At 42.9% G+C, this 22,691-nt stretch overlaps 1 long non-coding RNA gene across 1 annotated transcript in view; it reads left to right on the forward strand.

Moving 5' to 3' along the window:
• LOC309532076 overlaps positions 1-5,647 on the forward strand; it is a 145,207-nt gene extending 139,560 nt beyond the window's left edge. The window contains exon 2 of the long non-coding RNA XR_014219586.1: positions 5,445-5,647. This is a non-coding gene — a long non-coding RNA (uncharacterized lncRNA). The remainder of the gene's footprint in view (positions 1-5,444) is intronic.
• Positions 5,648-22,691: the final 17,044 nt, after the last annotated feature.

Raw genomic sequence — 22,691 nt, forward strand, 5'->3', positions numbered from 1 at the left:
AAAACAATACAATAAACAATACAAAACACAACCTTAACACACTAAACTAAACAAAGCAAAAGAACAACAATTTAAAAACATATACCATACCATTTCATTACTCTTTCATTCCCTTATTTCATCGACCTCCTCTCACCTCCCTTTTTGTATTCCACTTCTATTACTTGTTTCAGCAATTCCTTTCCATCTTTCTCTATTTTTATCATTATGAATATCTTAACATATTTTGTACCTTATTTTCCATTAATACTGAAATACTTATTTATACCTAACTCCTTATAACATTTCTGCTAAAGCCATAAAATTTCATTCCAACAAATTTCTAACACTCATTAAATTTACAATATTTCTTTATATAAACTTTAAACTTTCCTAATCTTCTACTACCATCTCGTCTCCCTGGTCTCGGATTCTGCCAGTCATTTCCGTCCATTCCATATAGTTCATCAACCTGGAGATCTTCTGTCCGAGGCTCTTAAATCTTTTCCAAGTCCCTTCTGCAGTTTTTCTTCATAGTCTTTGATGCTGGGGGTGCTGAAGCACAGGTCTTGAGGGGGCCCAACCATGCCCCCATTCCCTCTCGACAGACCAACCAACTCTCCACAGCTAAAACCAGTGTCCATACAATATCTCAAATCATGTTTCAAGGCTCCTCCAGCTCCAAAGGCCCCCACAACTCCAATCACCTCGTGACCCAGATTCAGGACCCAAAGGTCAGTAAATCTCTGCATGAAAGAGTCTATCCAACCTTCCTTCTTCAATCCAAGCAGGGCTCTAATCTTCAGATTCTGACTTTTTCTATATTCATTCATAAAAGGCCTCCACTCATAGTCCTCAGTTTGCCTCTGTAAAACTGGGGCTTCCACTTGTATTATTTTAGGTTTAACAACACCAACATTCTCCTTCGTCTTCTCCCCAGTTTGTCCTGTCAAGGTAGGTTCCTGTGTCAAATCCTGAACAATTTCTGTATTAATGGTCACTTTTTGTTCCAAATTAGTCACTTTTTGTCCCAAGTTCTCAAGTTTGGTATTCATAGCGTCCGTCTTCTTGTGGAGCTGTTCCAACGAATAGCTTATCTTACATAATACAGTCACTAAGGCTCCTTCTGTCAACATTCTTAAAGTCCAAGGTCAATCTCTATTTCACACAGTTCTTATCTTTCAACTGGAAAAACCCCAGCTCCACTCCTGTAACAGTTTCAAAAGCTCCCTCTAGAGAGAAACAGTCTCCACTTGTATCAATCCTTTCAAACACAATTTAAACTATAAAGTTAGTTTCTTTTCCTACTTTTTAAACGCAGATGAGTACAATGGAAACAATATATTTCTCTTATTGCTAGCTGTCAAAAAACGTCACTCTTTCTGGCAGCCCGTTTCCAGGTTCGGAGCAGTGGTAATTTGGATTTTCACTCTCTCCTGCAGGCTCGCTAGGTCCAAAATTCCCCCCCCCTTCTCCTGCTTCCAAGGGGGGTTTAATAGTTTTAACCGATGGAGATTTAATCCTTTACAAAAATAAACTTTCCAAGGCTTTAACTTGCAACTTCTTTGCTTCAATCTGTTTACAAAAAAGAAAGGCAGACTTCCTGTTTAGAACCTTCCCATTTCGATGCCAAATTAATGAATTTAAGGATCTAATTTTCCGTTCTACTTAGTTGTTTAAAATCCAATTGTAGTTGTTTAAAATCCAATTGTCCACAGGAAAAAGTCAGTGCTCTCCGGCAACAGCGATGCGGCTTCACTCCGTGAAAGAAGCATTCAATTCGAAGCACCGCACCACTCACCCCACTTCGCTCCGGATCCCCAAATCAGGGTTTCCCTGCGAGTAGGGGAGGCGCAAAGGGTGCCAGCCAAATCCCAAGTTCACAGGCTTCTCCCGCCTTCGCCGTGGCGGTCAGACCCTAATTTCCGCAGAGCAAATTCCTCCCGATTGGAGGAACTCCGCCATTGCCTGGAGGCGCCAACCCGGAAGTCAAAAAATTACACAATTTCATGTGTAAATGCAGTTATGAGTATTAAAAGCACTTTCATATATATAAAAACAATTACAAATACTTTCATTCGTAAAAAACGTTTCTAATCCAGTGCACATGCAGGCTGGGACAAATATCTCCACTTAAAAGACTTGTTCAAAAAGGAAGGTCTTCAAAGTTTAGGTGCCACTACGCTAAAGACCTGATTCCTGTATCATATGGAATGGTCCTCTAGATGTGCAGGAGGCACTCTCCCACAGAGCACATTGATCAGTTGGGTATGTAAAGGGCAGAGATGATTTCTAGGTATCCTAAATAAAACTTATAAACAAAACATGATCAAAACTTGAAGTAGAATATTAGCATTCAGACTAATACAAGGTGTGGCTGGAAAGTTCGGTGAATGGTCACAGAAATCGGACAGCAAGAAATATTTGAACATACATACTTTACAGGCCTTCAAAGTAGGCCACCTCTGATACAATGCACCATTGACAAAGTTTGTAGAACTCTTGGAAACTTCTGGAGAAGTTCTCTTTTCATACTGCTTTCAGTTCTCTCACCACAGCAGCTTGGACATGTGAAATGTTGGAAAATGTGCACCCTTTCAGTGCAGATTTCAATTTTGGAAAAAGAAAGAAATCTGGTGGAGCCAGATCAGAAGAATATGGAGGGTGGGACAACTCAGTAACTTCCGTACACAGTTATGAACATTTCATGGGTTTCAAATGCCAATTTACCCAATTTGAAACAGAATTTCATATTGACTCTTTGCTCCATTTTCAATCACAACACACTGCACTATTAACAGCTACTAAATGCTACTACATGAATGTAGGCCTGTCAACAAATACTGAACCACGTGCGCTGAGATACAGACGAACACCTCCCACGTTTCTCTGCGAATCCAACAGTTCCCATTATTGCACACAAGGGTGATTCACCTTACTTTCTGGTCACACCTTGTAGGTTCATAGAATTGGAAAGGACCTCAAAACATCACATATTCCAATCCTCCCAGCCTCCGCTTAACAACGACTAATGAAGGAGAGACAACCACCTTCCAAAGCCATCAGTCCCACTGTCAAACAGCATGTGTCATCAGGCAGTTCTTCTTAACGTTATGTCTAAAGCCATTTTCTTGCAATTTGAGCACAATAGCTTGGGTCCTACTCTCTGGAGCGACAGAAAATCAATGTAACCCTTATCAGTATGAATAATAGTAATTATTAGTCCTTTATATCTGCCAGCCTTTTCCAAGATTTGAAAATGGCCTCTATCACATCACCTCTTAGGGAGCAATCCCTTACACAGGAAGGTGGTGTAAAACAAGCCAATGTAAATGAAGCCAGCTTTAAGTTACACCAGATCTAAACTCCGTTCAGCAGCACCCTTTTTGCTGGCTTAACTTATGCAGAGTTGCTAGGTGACATGGCCAAGCTGAATGGGTTTAGGATCCAGCCGAAGTCTCATCTCTCTGGCCCCACCCTTAGAACACCCATTTTCAGGGCTTACATTGCCTTAAGATCCACTAGACTCAACTCAGTTGGGTTGGGTACCAGCTTAGCTGGGATGGGGGAGTATATACAGGTATATCACCCACTGATCTGCAGTGAGAATAAGAGAGTTAAGCTGGACCCTAACCCTAACCCTAGCCCAGCTGCGTCAGGAACCTTCCAGCCCAGCCAGAGCCACTGGATCCTAACCTGTTCATCCCAGTGGATCTTGCTGGGCTGGAGACTCATCTAACGATGCAGTATTTATATAGTTGTCAGGACCTGTTAATACTGACAAGTTTGCAGCAACCTAAGTCTCTTGATGCAGCTTGCCATGCTACATGGCGAAGCATATTCAGAAAAACATTTGAGAACTCTTGAAACCCTTTACTGTCACAAAGATACATGACTTTCTTTTTAGCTGCTTTAAAAATCCCTATGCCTAAATGAAAACCACCATATCCACCCATCTCAATGACTTAGGAAATACTTCTGAAGCAGCAGGTCTCCCACATAAACAGTATTTCACTATATGCACAATTAATAACATTCCCCCCTCCCTGCCGCCTTAATTTTGCTCCATCTTTTTTATATATAAAGCAATTATAAGCCTTGAATGACGATGCCTTTGCCGTCCCTACAATTAATAACATTCCCCCCTGCTAGATTCAATTCAATGGAAATATGCCCTGACAGCCATCAGCAGAGTGAATGAAACCAGCTCGCAAATTCTATAGGAGGCGTATACTTTTTTTCCTTTTCTTTTTTGGTACCAAGGTTGAGGCTATGTAGAAAGATGGTGACAACAGAAACAAAACCCCGTAGCCTTTGATTAGTTTAGCCGACATCAAATGGCAAATCGGGCATTCAGAGTCAACACTATAGGAGGCCTCGCAGAGGGAGAGCGGGGAGGGCTGATCCTTCAAACCACTTGCACACACAGCCCGCCAGCGAGTTTCAGACAATGCCATTTAAACTACCTTTAGAAGACCCCTTGTCCATTTGTACGCACAGTCTGCCCACCCCCATACAACACTTTGCAAGGCTTTCCTCCTGCATGTACCCCAGAAGCCTTTCATATGGGAAATTTACTCTTTGCTGAAATAGTTGGTGTTGCAAGGAAACAGCAAGGGATGGTATTCAGACTGCAATTAAACCTGAACACCGTGCCCCTCTCTCCAAGGCGAGGGTGTTGTTTGCATCACGGTCCTCTCTCTTGGCCTCTCCTTGACTGTTATTAGGTGCTGAAGGGGAGGCTTCCCCCCTCCCCTTCCGCAACGACCGTCCCCATCTCCCCTTCCGACAGGTCATGGTTAAAGAGTGGAGCTGGCAAACCCATTATATACCATATTGGCCTGAATATAAGCCCCCCCCCCATTCCAACCGTGAGAAGTTAAAGTGCAGCTTATACAGTGGTACCTCGGGTTAAGTACTTAATTCATTCCGGAGGTCAGTTCTTAACCTGAAACTGTTCTTAACCTGAAGCACCACTTTAGCTAATGGGGCTGCTGCGCTGCCAGAGCACGATTTCTGTTCTTATCCTGAAGCAAAGTTCATAACCTGAAGCACTATTTCTGTGTTAGCGGAGTCTGTAACCTGAAGCATATGTAACCTGAAGCATATGTAACCCGAGGTACCACTGTATTTATGACCTAATGGTATGCACCCAGGAGCGCGGCAAAAAGGCGTCCGCCCTGCATGTGGTCCCCCAAGGCCATGAAGGGAGAGAGTGAGGAAGGGGAAAGGCCGCCAGCAACGCTCCCACCCTCCCCGGCCAGTGTGCAGCCAGGAGCAGCGAGGAGGGGAGGGGCTTATATTCGGGTGCAGCTTATATTCGGGCCAATATGGTAACATGGAGCTGTGCTTATTGTTTCGGTTGCAAGGCACTGGGTTGGCCAAAGTGGCCTCTTTTGCTTAAGTTCCTTGAGTTCAGTGAGGTCATTTTTCTCATCTTCTCCTGTTTTCTGTATTTTCCACAGGCATGCGAGCCTCAAACAACACCCTCTTTCTTCATATTAGAAATGGAAACACGTCCTCTGCAGGAATTTTCCACTTAATAGCTTGTGCTTTCCTACCGGGGGCCTCAGTGCACCACCACTGCAATGCTGTATTTCTTTCCTCTGCAGTTTGACATTTTGCAGCCAGCACAATAAGCTCTATTCACTCATTGCAGATTTTTTTTTTGGAAAAAAACAACTACACCACACACACACACACACACACACACACACACACACACACATATATCGCCACATCGACACGGAAGATGTAACGGCAAGCACCATCTCTGCCATCACAGAGAAGATATTTGAGCAAGATTTTGTGGATGGCATTGTCAAATAGTAATGATCTTTTATAGCACTTTCCCAAGCTTCTACCCTTTCAGAGACATAAATACAGAAGCAAGCCCTCTGTTTTGCAGCTTGCTTTCCTCGGCGTGCTTAAAAAAAAAGGCAATCCGGGTGTTTGTTCTGTAGCCGGTGATAATTGTTTCCCTTTGTAAATTATACCCTTTGCGTAGCATGTACAAACTGTACTTCAGTGTCCTGACACTGTGATAAGAGGGGACACAGATTGCTTATAATCTCAGCAGTAAACAAGAAGCCCCCTTGCAAATGTGCTGAGCGACCTGTCTGGAGGCTGTCGTCTCTCTTGCAAGATCACCACCCAAAATTAAATCTAAAAGGAAGCTTGACCTTGTTTTATGGCGAGGAGTTCTGGAAATGCAATGGTAATAATAATGTAAATAAAAGAGCAGCGTTGACATTAATCCCCACCCCCACAATGTCATTAAAGCCTCATTTATATCAGGCGCATTCTCCTTAATTCGGTGAAGATCGCCTCTGCCATTCCGCAAAGCCAGACCAAAGTGTCGCAGTGCTTGCTGCTGCGTTTCTTGAGGGACCAGTGGATTCCCCTGTCTGCCCACAGTGGCAGAGCCTTTAGACAGCACCAGGTGCCAGTAGGTCAAACTACCTTGCATGTTGAATTTGTGTGTTATCAAACGGAATCAGGGTTTGGAGAGAATAGGTGGGGGAAAGGAGGGAGAAGGAGAGAGAGGTAGTGAGCAGGCAGGGAGGGTGGGCCAGCTGGGGGAGAAAAAGTGATTGATGGTTTGCAGGACACCTAGGGTATTTCTTTCAGGGGGTATTACTTCCACTGTTAGCCAGGAACAAGAGCAGGGAGGAGGGGGAAGTGACAGGAGCTGATAGCCTGGTGTTGATCAAAGGGACATAGCACTGAATGCCTTCCTAGCTATTTATTAGAAAGACCAGGGAGGGGGGCGCTTTGCCATTCTAAGAGGGAAAGAGGGATTAAAGATAAAAAAAGAGGGGAAGGGGCCTGTGAGGCTCTTTTGTTTATAAAATATACTTTTATTTTTTAAAAAGAGAGAGCTTCCACTAAAAGAAGAAGGGGAAAGCAACACTCTAACCCTTTCCCCCACCTGAAGTCCTTCCCTTATATTTCCAGTGGTCAGAATTTATGATTATGAACCACCATGCCAACATTTTGGTTTTTTTTTTAAATGCAGAGATGTTGCCCTCCCCCCCCCCCCGGGGAAACCCAGCTATATGGGAAACGGTCTTTTAGCTTGATTAACCTAGGAAATAAAGTTTTAAAAGCACTGCTGGGATTCTATTAGGATCATCCATTCACACAATCAACAAGGAGGAGGGTTGGAGGGTTGAAAAGGCTTTTGGTCAGATCTCCTACTGTCAGAATGAGGGGCTGATTCGGGAAAGGGGAAGCCGGCTCAGTTTCGGCGTTTCTTGGGCAAACTACATATTACACTGCGGTCGTGTGCAACACAACCCCAATGGCCCTGTCCCTCTTGCAAAGTGTCTGTGAGAGGGGGTGCTCTAAAGCAAGAAGGAACAGGAGAGAAGGAGGAAGAATGTTGATCCTTCCCTTGCCAACTCATTTCCTCCAGAAACCCCCAAAGATGAGCTATCTTTTTCGTCAAAAGCTGCATTGCCTCAGGGGCTAACCTGTCACAGGCTGCATGCTGGCTGTGTTTGGGATAGCTCAGTTGGTAGAGTTTGAGACTCTTAATCTCAGGGTTGTGGGTTCAAGATTCCTTCATTGCAGAGGGCTGGACTAGATGACCCCCGATGTTCTATTCAGTTTTACAATTCTAAATTGAGCCAGAGATAACGATGAATGAAGCCAGAGGCATAAAAACATAAGAAGAGTGCGCTGGGTGACCCATCTAGTTCAGCAACCTGTTCCCACAGTGACCAACCAGATCCCTGTTGGAAAAGATTCAAACACGCAAGAACTGCTCCTTGAATGAATATACATGGATTCCAAACAACTCAGCAGGGCTCTCATCACCTGCTAAAAATTGGTTGCGTATTAGACCACTGTCAAAGGCACAGTTACAATAGAGAAAAAGAGGACAGGCCTTCTAAGGAAGTGGGGGATGGGGATAGATGATTACAAAAACCGTGCAAGGCAGAGAGCAAATGATAGACAACGAGGCAAGACGGTAACAAGACCCCTAGATCTCAAAGTGACTCCATTATGACAAATGGTCAAGAATGTTCCACTGCCTTGCATTTGTCCACCCATCACTGAGCAGGCCTTAAGTACATTTCATTGCTTTGGAGTCAGATTTCATGGCAAAGTATCTGTGTTGCTCGTTTCGTAGATGCTACAACTAATTGAAACTGCTTAGGGTTACAGACCTGGAGTAAGGCAGTCAGGCCATCCTGGCTGAAATCCTTACCGGTAGGGGGAAAGAACGCCAAAAGTCTTTCTTTGTTCCCTTTTCAAATGAGCGAACTTGAGAAAAGTGCTGGCTAACTATGTCTCCTTATGTATGCCACATTCTTGCTTCCCTCCCTTCCCTTTTTTGTTCTAATTTCCTTGTTTAGAAATCAAAGGAGATTCCCATAGACTGCATAATTAGCAGTAATACGCAGCCTTGCCTTCTTGAGGTGTATACACTTTCTGCATGAGCAGAAGTTTCCCATTGAATATATCTAGCAATCACCTGTGGATAGGCTGGTTAATTAACAGAGTTAGAACCCCATTTCATACCGCAGTAATTTGGACAAAGGTAATCATCCGCTGCAGTACGCATTCATTTAGGATCCCTTTTCAAGGTTATTTTAGCAATTATAATGCCAGAGAACATGTTGGTGAGCACTTTTGCTATTTCCTACCCTGCTTGATTTTCCTGAACTTCCCCAGCCTGTGGCTCATCTTATAATTAAACTATCACTACTTAGGCCTTCCTTGAGCACCACACAGGGCTGCAAAAATAGTGGAGCATCATCATTCTCAACCTGCAAATGACACATGATTGTAGTAGACACATGTGCTACTCAAGGGCTCAGTCTTGCTGCTATAGTAAACCAAACCAAACCAAACCAAATAAAATAAAATAAAATAAAATAAAATAAAATAAAATAAAATAAAATAAAATAAAATAAAATAAAATAAAATAAAATAAAATAAAAGGGAAAGGACCCCTGGATGGTTAAGTCCAGTCAAAAGCGACTATGGGGTTGTGGCGCTCATCTCACTTCAGGCTGATGGAGCCGGCATTTGTCCATTGACAGCTTTCCGGGTCATGTGGCCAGCATGACTAAACTGCTTCTGGCACAATGGAACACCATGACAGAAGGCAGAGTACATGGAAATGCCATTTACAGTACCTTCCCACCACAGCAGTATCTCTTTATCTACTTGCACTGGTGTGCTTTTGAACTGCTAGGTTGGCAGGAGCAGGGAGCAATGGGAGCTCACTCCCTCATGGGGATTCGAACCACCTACCTTCCAAACAGCAAGCCCAAGAGGATCAGTGGTTTAGACCACAGCGCCACCCATGTCCCATTAAACCTAATGCTAGTACGTAACTTGACTCTAAGGAACCCAATTAAGTTTGGGAAAGTGAGTTGAGACTAAGGGTGTGTTCACATTATTACCTTATTGCTCAGAGAAGTTGTGTGGGGCTTCTTGCCTCTGCGTTTCACAGCTCTTTCCTTCCTAGCTGTTCATATCACCATAGCTTTGATTCATTTCTGTTTGTGGACACACCAAGAGGTGTATACACTGAGAGGTGTGCAAAGATGTTCACATCTTGGCTAGAGATGCAGCCTGTGCCACACAGGATGCATCACCTGAGATGTAGCAATGTGGCAATGAGCTGTTCCATTGTTAGCAGTGGCAGTAATAAGCGAGCGGTAATCTCATAGGTGTGGATCTTCCATAGTCTACAAGGGGTTGGCAGCCATTGATTACATTGAAGGTGGGTGGACCTCAAGCATGTGGGATCTGCTTCGTTTTCTTCCGAGAGCTCTGAATTCCACCAACAGGATCCAGATGCAAAATACTGGCTCAGAAAGAAACAGGAACTGTGCAAGTGTTCAAAAGTAGGGTGGTTTGTTTATACGGCCTCGGTCCAGTATATCTGAAGGAGCATCTCCACTCCCATCATTCTACCTGGACACTGAGGTCCAGCACTGAGGGCATTCTGGCGGTTCCCTCAATGTGAGAAGCCAAGTTACAGGAAATCAGGCAGAGGGCCTTCTCAGTAGTGGCACCTGCCCTGTGGAACGCCCTCCCACCAGATGTCAAAGAGAATAACAGCTACCAGACTTTTAGACGACATCTGAAGGCAGCCCTGTTTAGGGAAGCTTTTAATGTTTGATGCATTACTTAATTTTAATATTGTGTTGGAAGCCGCCCAGAGTGGATATTAAAATTATCCACTTGATATGGTAGAAGTGTATAAAACTATGCATGGCATAGGGAAAGTGGATAGAGAACAGTCCCCCCCACCATAGCACTAGGACTTGTGGACATCCAGTGACACAGAATGTTTGAGGATTCAGAATAGACTAAAGAAGGTATTTCTTCCCCCAGCACGTAGTTGAAACTATGGAATTTGCTCCCATGATCCCAGTGATCACCATCAACCTGGATAGCTTTAAAAAAGGAATAGCCAAATTCCTCCGGATTTTGGAGGATAAAGTTGTCCATGAGTTCCAGCTCTGATGGCTGCACTCTGCTTCCATGGTCAAAGGCTGTATGCTTCCGAATTCCAGTTGCTGGAAACCACAGGAGGGGAAGAATATACTTGTGTTTGTGTCTTGCTTGTGGACTTCCCAGAGGCATCTGCTTGGTCACTGTAAGAACGAGATGCTGGACTAGATGAACCATTGGCTTCATCCACCAGGCACTTCTTTTGCAGGTGCAAATCAGAGTAGGAATTTGTTTTCTGCACCAAAATTGAGGTCACAGTCATTTCACTAAAAAATCCATTCCTAGTTTTCCCTCAGGCTCTCTTTGTTTTAGCAGCTTTATGTGGGTGGGTGGGGGCAGTGAGTTGTGGCTATCAGAGATACTTGGTGCTCTCCTGCAAATCTACTGGTGCTGTACCAGTGGATTCTGGTCTACCTTCTGCCCGACTGGTTTACATATTGAATCACCATATACACTCTTTGTCCTTGCGTTACTTACTCTACTACTCACTGAGAAAATGTAAGGTATGCTTCATAAGAGCTACTCCCAGTAAATGTTTGGCCACGACAAGCAACCAAGCCTCGCTTAATATTTATCAATGCATTACAAACATATTACATAATAGAGGCTTCATTAAATAATCCTGAACACATTGGCTTATTCATTGCATCATTTGGAACAATCTGCAGCAGAGAGATTCTTGATCCAAGGATGGGCTTGCCTAGAATAATTTATACACAAGTTATCCCTGCGGGCCTTACAAAGTAATGAGTCCTGTCAAATGCTGGCAAGCTTGCTTACTTTGTAAGTGAAAAGAAAGAAAAGAAAACAGAAAATTGTGAGCAGTGTCTCTTTAATTCTTTTGTGGAAGAGAGAATCATAAAAAGGAGCCTTGCTGGGTCAGAATGGAGGCCCATCTAGTCCAGATTCCTGGTCTTAAAGTTTCCAACCAGATGCCTGTTGGAGGCCAGAAAATAGGATCCAAGCATAACAGCACTCTTCTCATTTGTGGTTCCTACTAACTAGTATTCAGACTTTTCAGAGGTAGTCCCCTGGTGCAACAACATCAACCCGCCCCTCGTCCCTGAAGGATCAAATGCTTCCCCCAAACACCCATCCCTTAACATAACTCATCATAGCTGTGATGGGTGTGGGAGAAATTCTGTTTAATTTACATTTTTATGTGAACCTAGCTAATTCATACTTCCTGAGACAATACACAAACTGAAGCACAGTTGACCTTCAGAACTTTTGCTATTGAGTCTTGCAACCGAAGAGTGTGTACAAAACTGTGTACAGTGGTACCTCGGGCTACAGACACTTCAGGTTATAGACTCTGCTAACCCAGAAATAGTACTTCAGGTTAAGAACTTTGCTTCAGGATGAGAACAGAAATCACGCAGTGGCGGCACGGCGGCAGCGGGAGGCCCCATTAACTAAAGTGGTGCTTCAGGTTAAGAACAGTTTCAGGTTTAGAATGGACCTCCGGAAGGAATTAAGTTCTTAACCCGAGGTACCATTGTATATTGGGGTGAAGTGTCCATAAAAATGCATACATTTCTGAAAATAACATACAAAAATTTGTAATATCAGGTAAAATGGCATATAAAAATGTGTCCCCAAAACTTGTAAGGGCTTTTCTTTGTAAACATGGGAATGTGAGAAACTGAATGAAGACCTGAAATGTCAGATTTGACCATCCCTGGCAAAAGGTGCAGAACTAATTCACTAAAAAGGAGAGGTAGTGTGACAGTGGTTAGAGTGCTGGGCTACGACAGAGGGGACCCAGGATCGAATTCTCCCCTCAGCTGTGAACATCCCTGAGTCATCATGGCTCATTCGCTTTCTTACAGCTTAATTTACCTCACGGGTTGTTATGAGGATAAAGTTGGAGGCAGGGAAGAACAATGCACTGTACATTCTTTTGAGCTACTCAGGTTGGGGGGGGGGAGGAGGGATAGAGTGGTAACAAACAATCAATTTAGTGGCACTTTTTGAACGTCAGTTCTGCCTTGGCTCCTTACCATCACTTGTATGAATTCCTGTTGGTACTGACTACAAAAACAAACAAAGCTATTTACTCAGATTTAGATCCTGCCCACTTGGCTTCCCAAAGCCCTCTGGGTGGAGTAAAGAGTCCTGTGCAAGTTAGCCAGTTTTGCCACAGGCTGGAAACAATTAAGATTCAATACAGGTAAGCTTGTCCCTGAAGCCAACATGCAGTGAGGCGACTGTGAGACTAAAGCATGAATGCCAGAAACACACACAAGCGTCTGTTTGCAGACCAATCTCCTGTGTAGGTATAGTCTACTATAGTGGTTAGAGAGTTCAATTCCCCACTTGGCCATGAAATTCACTGGGTGACAATGGGCCAGTCACTGAGGAAGGGGCAAAAGTGATAGGCAAAATTAAAAATCCCCTCACATACCCTCCAACATTTCTCTGATGACAATAGGGACATCCTGTGTAACAACAACAACAACAACAACAACAATAATTTTACTATTTATACCCCACCCATCAGACTGTGCTGCCCCAGTCACTCTGGGCAGCTTCCAACATATATAAAAACATAGAAAAGCAATATTTTTTTTTCTTAAAAAAAACAACCTTCTCTATAGAGGGCTGCCTTCAGATGGCTCAGGGGGCAGATAATCAATATTACTCTGATGAAAATAGGGACGTTCTACCATAATAGATGCTTTTGAATTATGGTGCTGGAGGAGATTCTTGAGAGTCCCATGGACTGCAAGAAGATCAAACCTATTAAGGAAATCAGCCCTGAGTGCTCACTAGAAGGACAGATCCTGAAGCTGAGGCTCCAGCACTTTGGCCACCTCATGAGAAGAGAAGACTCCCTGGAAAAGACCCTGATGTTGGGAAAGATGGAGGGCACAAGGAGAAGGGGACAATGGAGGACGAGATGGTTGGACAGTGTTCTCAAAGCTACCAGCATGAGTCTGACCAAGCTGTGGGAGGCAGTGGAAGACAGGAGTGCCTGGCGTGCTCTGGTTCATGGGGTCACGAAGAGTTGGACACAACTAAACAACTAAACAACAACAACCATATCCTTCAGTATTTCCACAATAAAAATAGGGACATCCTAAAGAAAAGTGGGACATTTTGGGATCAAATCTGAAACCGGGGTGGCTTCTGTAAATCTGGAACTGTCCCTGGAAAATAGGAACACTTGGAGGGTCTGTCCTCATCTCTTGCCTTGTCTCCTGTAGGGCTATGGGTGCTTCTCTATGAAATATCTCTCAAATTCTAGTCCATTTATATTCCCCCCCCTCTCTCACACACACACACCGAGAGAGAGAGAGAATCTGCGAGGGTTTCTGCAATGCTAATGGTAAGAGACAAATATGCATCCATGTTATTCACATTCTCTTGTGAACGCATGAGTAGCTCCTCTCCGACGACTGAGGCAGGAAATGAGACTCAGTTGCCTGTCTAAAACAACAGCAAGAAGAAGAACCACCACCCTGGAATCTTTTGGGGCTTCTCCTCCCCATTTTTCCCTACCCTGGGTGACTTCATTATATGCAATCCCACCCTTCTCGCATGCTCAATTAGCACATGCTTTCACCATAATAAAAAAAGAGCCCTTTCCCTCCACCTTCCCAGCTGCAGATTCCCACCCAGGCTTACATGATGAGTCATGGCAAATACATTCATTTCAAATAATACAAGTATCTCTTTCTCCTCTCCTTCACCTTGCTACGCATTCCCACCCATAACTTCCTCCTCAGCCTGACTCCAGTGAAAATATTCTCTCATGCTCCCCCCGAGCATTGTACATCTCTCTTTCGCAGCAAATCTCTCCCGCTGCTTCCAGAGCAGGACATGACCATAGAGACCTCCACACAGCAATGTCAGGGATTGCTGCCATACTCATTTAAAGTAATCAGGCAAAACAGACACAAAAGGGCAAGGCAAGCTGCATGCAGGCTTTGTGGGTGAACAGAGGAGCAAAGTCCAGGCTTGCTGCTTCTTTGCGAGTTTACAGGGCTTTGCGTACCAGAGGTTAAATCTCTTACGAACAGCTCATTGCAAAGAGATCTCGCTGTGAATGTTAGATTTGTCAGGAAACAGCAATGCATAAACAAAAAAAGAAACAACAAACTTGCATATATCACAGGTGATTTCAGTCACAACTTTTCCAGATAAGACTAAACTTTGCCCTGTGGTTAAGTCCATGCCAGATTTGAATTAAAAATGACAGCCTTTCGATAGGTTTACTGAAGCATCTAATGGCCACTAAAGGAAAATAGTAGCTTTTTTAAAAAAAGCCCTCTGAGAGTTAAAGTTATTCAAAAGAATGCATTTGCAATTGTAAAGCAATCTCCTGATTTTAAGTTATTGGATCTTATTAGTTTGGTTGTTGTGTAGCTAGCCAAGGGCATTTTCTGGAGATAGGGGCTGGTAGTGCTCTCTGTTTTTAAATGTACCTGTCATGCTAAATCCTTATCCCAGGATTTCTTTGAATTGCCCAATTTCACCAGCCTGGGTGACAAGCTTAGTTGTTACTTGGAAAAAGAAATGCTGTTGCAACCACATGTAGCCTTTTTGGTGCCAAACAGGAAAGCTTTTCCGTTTTCACCTTTGACAGGATGATTCACAGCTTTCTGTTCAGGATTCATTAAGAATCTCTGTAAATTTGCAAAGTGATGTGCAGGCTCTGTCGCTTTATTTGACAAGTCATCATCCTGATTGTTAAAATCCAGAGCTCCAAATATGCATGTGGTATGCTGGTAGGGCCATCTGTAGCATACGCACCATCGGGGTGCAAAGATCTGCCCAGCACCCCCCCCATTTCCCAAATTTAGTTTAGCCCCCAAATTAACTTTGATTATGCTTATGTCAGACACCACGCTTATGCCTTATCTCTTGTTTATGAAAGAAGGGAGGAAAAAGAAACAAACTTTTTTATTTGCTCATTTATTTACAATACACTTATACTCATTGAGTCTGACAACAACAACAACAACAACAACAACAACAACAACAACAACAACATTTTATTATTTATACCCCGCCCATCTGGCTGGGTTTTCCCAGCCACTCTGGGCGGCTTCCAACAAAATATGACAAGCACCGCCATTGTGAATGACAAGCGCCTGGCGCACGCGCCTTTAGTCACAGTCAAAAGTCCTTTAGTGAAACAGTAGGTATACAGTTCGGTAATACCTAGGTATATATGTATTTTTGTCTTTCTAGCTTGATTAAAATTATTTATTATTTCATAACAGGTAGATCGTTAAGAGCTTAGGCGGCTTCAGTGGCAAGCACCTGGCACCGACCAGAATTCGGTGCTCGGGTGCCCCACACCCCCTGCACCCCTGGGTAAAGACAGCCCTTTATGTTGGCAGTGACCCATAACTGGCAAAGAGGAAACTGAAGGGCCACCAAAAACTTTGCAAGAAAATTTAGGAAATCTCCAGATTCAGCCTGTTCTGTCATGGTGACTGCAGTCCTATGCATACTTCTCTTGGAGTAAAATGCCACTCATGTGTGTAGCACATAAATATGCACACTGTGGCTGTGCTTTGAGCCCTTCCCCCCAACACTGCATCTTCTACTTTTAAAAAATGCATAGGGATAGGGGGGAAATTCAATTCAGTTTGCACTTAATGTATGAGCCTTCACAATGTGAACTCTGAATTTTGCACCTGGTCCTCCAGACAAGTGTAAAGTGTACAAAAATGCACATCTTAGTGAAAATAGCACACCAAGGATGCATTATATTAGAGGAAATTCCATTGTGAAAATTTGTATATTAGGGGAAAATTCATATGGATGTATACGTTAAGAGAAATTCGTGGTAAATTTCTGGTGAACTTTCATGAGGAGTTGTTTTATTTTATTTTATTTTGCAAACTGATGTGGAAATGTGGAGAACTGAACTTAATACTGAATAAAAAAACTGTGACACTGAGATGGATTCACTCAACCCTGGTAGTGCACCAGTAAAACCATCTCATGCCTGAAAGATAATACCAAATGCTTCCACAGTTTTCTGAAATCCCTGCAGCGTATTAATAGGACACAGATCTGAAGGGAGAGAATTCCAAAGCCATGGGGCCACCACTGAAAAAGGCTGTTTCCTTGCGGTCACCCACATCACCAGCCTAGGAGATGGATGTACAGCAAGGACAGTCTCTGTCGTGATCTCAGTGCACAGACATGTTGGGATGTAGAAAAGCAACAATTTCCATTCTAACTGGCCTTTGTCACAATCAGCCTTGTTTCCATTCTGCTGCAGTTCAGTTTCCACTAAGTTACTTTTCCTCAATGTCTGCTATTTAAGGTAATTTGCATAATTAGTTATGCAATTTATATAAGATACAAATTTAACATAGTTAGCGACACAATTAGTTCTGCACCGTTCATTGCAGTTGAAAGGAAATGGTGAGATAATGTAAAGGAAGAAGTCACCAGCTGATTGCAGGCTAAAAAGAAAACCCAGCAACCAAGAACATTGTGTGTAAATACCTATGGTATTTGCTGAACTGATATCAATTGTATATGAGTTTTTGATTTCTGTTCCAGAGGTGGGGGGGGGGACACAAACAGTGGCAATTTCCCTTTTTGCTTCAGTTTCCAACAGATTCTCCAACACTCCTACAGACAGGAGTATATGGGTGCAGGTGGTCCAGTAAATAACTCAGTCTGAAACCACTGAACGCTTTAAAGGATGAAAAACTCACATGATAAATTGGGCCCAGATTGTTCCTATTGGGACTCTGGAAGAACCAATTGAAGTCTCCAAACTATCTTCAAAGACAGCCCCATATAGACCATATTTTGGTAGTCTAATTTGGACGCGACCAGGGCATGGATCCATGTGGCAAGGTCAGACCTTTCCACATAGGGCTGAAGATAGAAATAAATCATCGTCCTAAATAATACTTTACTCCCTCCCCCTGCAAAAGCTAACATTCTCCATAGGCCCCTCTAATCTTTGGAGCAACTTTCCACAGATTACCTCAGCTCCCACACATGCAATATGTAGTCAACGAGACACGAACGCCAGTCTATGGCTTTATTTAATGAATCTCGTTTCTGAGTTCTTTTTCTGTGGTAGCTATAAGCAAACGTATAAACAAAAGGCTCCGAGCTATACGCTGGTTCTGAGACTAGTTGCAAGCAGCACTTACAACAGCTGCCTCAGCAAGCTACTTTGGGCTCATGATATGTGCCAACAATAAAAAGGTCAGGCTGAAGACATAGAAAGCAAAGGTCACTCGCAGTGCCCAATGCAAACAGGTTGGTATATTAGTCCTTTGGCTCCCCTAGCAGTTTGAATCCTGGGACTTCTACCTAGGTCAAAAAGGGCAGCAATGCAGCATTTAGTCATTGCCTCTGAACTGGATCTCGTTGCTGTTTATACATATACATTTTCTGAGGACACGTTCACACAATTCTTAAAGCACTATGATGCCACTTAAACCAGGCATGGCTTCCCCTGAAATAATTCAGGCAGCTGTAGTTTGTTGAGGGTATTGAGAGTTGTTAAAGGTAAAGGTAAAGGGACCCCTGACCATTAGGTCCGGTCGTGGCCGACTCTGGAGTTGCGACGCTCATCTTGCTTTATTGGCCGAGGGAGCCGGTGTACAGCTTCCAGGTCATATGGCCAGCATGACTAAGCTGCTTCTGGCGAACCAAGGCAGCGCACGGAAATGCCATTTACCTTCCCACCAGAGCGGTACCTATTTATCTACTTGCACTTTGACGTGCTTTTGAACTGCTAGGTTGGCAGGAGCAGGGACCGAGCAACGGGAGCTCACCTCGTGGGGATTCGAACCGCCGACCTTCTGATCGGCAAGTCTTAGGCTCTGTGGTTTAACCCACAGTACCACCCGCGTCCCACTGAGAGTTGTTAGGGGATCCCTATTCCCCTCCCCAAACAATCTCCAGAGTGGTTCAACAATTGTTCTCTCTTCACAGGGAACTCTGGAAATTGTAGTTCCGAACAACTCTCAGCACCTTTAATAAATGACAACTCCCAGAATTCCTTGGCTCAAGGATCACCCAGTCACAGCTTTCCCCAACCGAATCATTCTTTGGATGTATCCTGTGTTACAATATATTCCTTAGTAACAACTCTCAGGATCCAAAGATCTCATTAGCATTATTTACATAATTACAAAGTAATTATTGGAAGGGAGGAACCTTGGTTTGGTGCTAGTTCAGTTAGAATATTTCCTACTGAGAGTTTTCTTCTGTGGCAGGAATGGGAAGTCTGTTGCCTTCTAGATGATGCTGGAAAACTACTCCTTCATCTCTGACCAATGGCCATATTGGCTGGGAGTCGGAGTCCTACAATAATATTGGAAAGTCCACAGATTTCCCACCCCTGCAATATAGTGCTGATATATCTTATAGATATATCTTATAGATATATTTGACCTGTTCCACCTTGCTGGATTCTTCCCAGCCTTTAAAGGGAACTCCATCATTGTGAAAGTGTATCTGGGCTAACGTTTCAAAGATTTCATCATTTGACATCTCAAGGGCCTCCTAGATTGGTATGCCAAATACACCCTTTCCTGGAGTGAGACTGCTTGGCCATTGTGATTCATGTGTTGGCGACCTCACAACTGGACTACTGTAACATGCAGTTTGTGGGGCTTCCCTTCAGATTGGTCCACTGTGCCCAGGTTGTTGGGCAGAGCACCTTGGTGCACACATATTACACACCTGTGCTGAGGGAGCTGCGTTACCTACTGATTAGCTGCTGGGCTGTGTTCAAGGTCATGTTACCAACAAATAAAGCCCCAAACAACTCAGGACCAGGTTACCTGAATGACCACCTGCCCCTGTACAGACCTGTAATATCACTTGGATCATTGGTGGGAATTTTACTCATGACACCCTACACCAGGGGTGCCCAAACGTTTTTCAAAGAGGGCCAGATTTGATGAAGTGAACATGCGTGAGGGCCGACCAAAGTTGTTGCACTTTTTTAAGGACTGAAGTTGCTGAGCTTTTTTTTTTTTTTAGGACTTTACCCCAGGACATATACTGCCACGGGGCCCAGATTAAATCGACCAGCGGGCTGGATTAGGCTCCTGAAACGGACTTTGGACATGCCTGCCCTAAAGCTAGAGCTTTTAGCTAAAGCTAAAAGAGGAAATTTCTCCTGTTTCCCCTACTTCTCTGGAATGCTCTTCCTTCTGCCTTCCAAGAAGTATCTTCCATCAGTTGTTTCGGATGCCTTGTAAAGGCACATCATTATGTCTAGGCGTTTCCTGACCTATAAGACTGGGTTTTTGTTTATCTCTGCTTTTATGATATTGATATTGTTTTGCTTTCTGTTCATTTGTTCTGTGTGCACACCAGTAAGAAGCTTCAAAATAGTAAGTAATTTTGAGCTACTTTTAGTTAATAATTAGTAAATAAATCCTTGTCATGTGGATGTAGACCACCACCATTTGGGACTTCCTAAGCTTCCTATTTTAGCTTTTTCTGACTTCCTGGGACTTCAGAAGGGGAGCAGAAGTCAATCATCTGACCAGTCATGTAACATCGTGTGTGAGCTGCATTTACATGTGTAAATGTGTTTTAGGTGTCACCCCATCTCCTTGAACATTAATATTTCCACTGCTGCTTCTGTTTCTTTTTCTTTGAACATTATTTTCAAACCTCTTCACATCACCTGTGCTTCACTGGCACAATATCGAATACGAAGTGGTGCTTAATGTTTGAGCTTTAGAAGCTAGATTAGTAGCGTGTTACAACGTACTACCTTTCTCTCCCCCTTTATTCTGAGATGCAGGACGTTTACTAATGCAATGCTAAAAAACCCGGGAAAGCATGCTGGGTTAATCCTAATGTCTTGGTATAATAGCTTTATGTATTGAGAAGCCCACATCTCTTAAATCTGAAATGCAGTAATCCACATATCTACTTTTACAGTGGGTTTACTTATGAATTTTCCAGAATGTAGTTTGCATTTCCAGGCACTTTATAGTGCGGTACTCAGAGCCAAATTAGAACATGCATTAAATGCATGAGTGGATTTAATAGGTCTGGGTTTCGTTATTTATTTATTTTTAAAGCTGGAAGGTACCCAGAATAGGACCAGGACCTTGGTGTGTGGCTGCTTTCTCCCATCCTGCAGTCCCTCTTCCCCATCTGCTGTGGTCCTGATCCTGACACCATGCCTGCTTTTTTTTTAAAAAAAACATACATAATAATGTCTTCACTTACTTACCTGTTTGCTATATTGTTTTTACTGTCTTATTGTCATTGAGTTATATCCAATGTTAATAATTCTCAAAGTAGACTTATTGAAATCAATGAACCTAAGTCCATTAATTGCTATAGGTCTACTCTGAGTATGACTTAGCTAAATAATTATTATATTTAATGCCATTTTTATTATGCGTTTCACTGTTAGCCACCTTGGGAGTTTTATAAGGAACAAATTGAACAAAGTAACATACAGGGCTCATCCACATTTAACTTTTGCCCTGCATTTTCTACACACAGGTAGGCACTTTAAAGCACCGTGAAAAACTCATATTGCCATTTGTTCCAATCAGGGCTTTTTTTCCAGCTGGAACTCGCCGGAACTCAGTTCCGGCACTTCTCAGATGGGTGCCATTGCCATTATAAGAGAACAAGTGAGGCGTTCATGGTGAGTTCTAGCACCATTTTTCCTAGATAAATAGCACTGGTTCCACTGGTTATTGTGAGTAAAGTGCCAGGGCAAAAACCACTTGGACATGACGCTTTAAAGTGCAGACCTATGTCTAGAAATGTAGCAGAAAAGGAAGTCTGGATGAGACCACACACACACACTATATCATTGGGTCCCTTCCAACTCTACAAGTCTATGAGTCTATGATTTAGTTTGGCCCTCAGTATGTATAGGCTTTTGAATAGCTGCTTCAGCCTTTGTTAAGCATCAATCTGATTCACAATCTGGTTAAAGCAAGTACTGGGATTTAAACTGATTGAATAAGCTTTGTTCCAAGTACATAGATTTAGGTGGGTCTGGGCTAGCGCTGCATTCTTACTTTGCGATGAACTAGTCTGCTGCTTGACAGTAGAATCCGTCACAGATGTATGTGTTTTAATAGGTAACACCGGAATAATTTGTATTTACAGCAGTGTGCTTTTTAAGCGCTGTTATTTAAATGTGCTTGTCCTCCCTTAGCTATATGTAAATAAGCCCCAGGAGAAAACAAGCAAGCAAATAGGTACTTTATTTTGTAGCACTGCATCATGTGCTGCGGCTGACGCCTCTTTGCTTCAGTTTGTGAACACTCCTGCCAGCTCACTTCATGCATTTCTCTACACAGCTTCCGACTGACAAGGAGAATATTTACAATTATGGAAACAATTCAGCAACAAGCTCTGGTGGGGAAAAAAAAAGTGTTCACTTGGTTCACTACTGATAGGGTATTTGGATTTTACAAAAAAACATTGAGTGCCGTGTTTCGAGCTGAAAAACAAACTAGGCCACTGACCTTTCCCATGACCTTGACACAAATTCCGACTCACATTGACCAGCAGAAGGTAAACATGAATGGGACCTGTCCTTTCGTTTTTTTCACCATGCCTCACTCATTTCAAAGTGACAGAGGCAGAACAGAAAACCATAAGTTAGGACTGAAAAGCCTTTTCTTAATGACAAAAATCCCCTCAGGGCCTCACGTTCCTTTCTTTCTGATTTAAGGAAGCTGAGTCATTTTGTTCAAATGCTGATTTTTAACACTGAGTGTTGGTGGTGGTTTTAATAAATGGTACAATCCACAAACAATACACTTAAGCAGGATCAATTTAAGGAATAAATGTTTTTTTTTAAATTAAAACTTTTAAAGATATGAAGAATGCGAATGGTTGGTTTTATAAAACCATTTTTTTTGCTGGCGTGTAAGATTTCCTTGTATTACAGCAATGAGCTGCTTGAGATTTTTCAGGTTTTTGCTGTCACAAAAGAGGCTTGTTGCCTTACATACCACACACCTGAGGGAGATTCCTGATGAGTATTTATTGTGGGATTGGTGCTCCTCATTAGGAGAATATGCTAATTTCAGTTTCTCTCAGGTTCTCATTTTTCCAATCTTGAGTTCAGTTTTCCACATTTCGACATCACTTAACAACTTTATTTATTTATTTATTTATTTATTTATTTATTTATTTAATAAGTCTTCAGGAAGATTCATTGGCATTCTGTACAAATCTGTACTGAAAGACACATTTATTTATTTGTTGCAATTTTGCCTAGTATGTGGCGGGAA

Source organism: Podarcis vaucheri (assembly GCF_965113315.1).
Source record: "Podarcis vaucheri genome assembly, chromosome: 5".
Classification (NCBI taxonomy): domain Eukaryota; kingdom Metazoa; phylum Chordata; class Lepidosauria; order Squamata; family Lacertidae; genus Podarcis; species Podarcis vaucheri.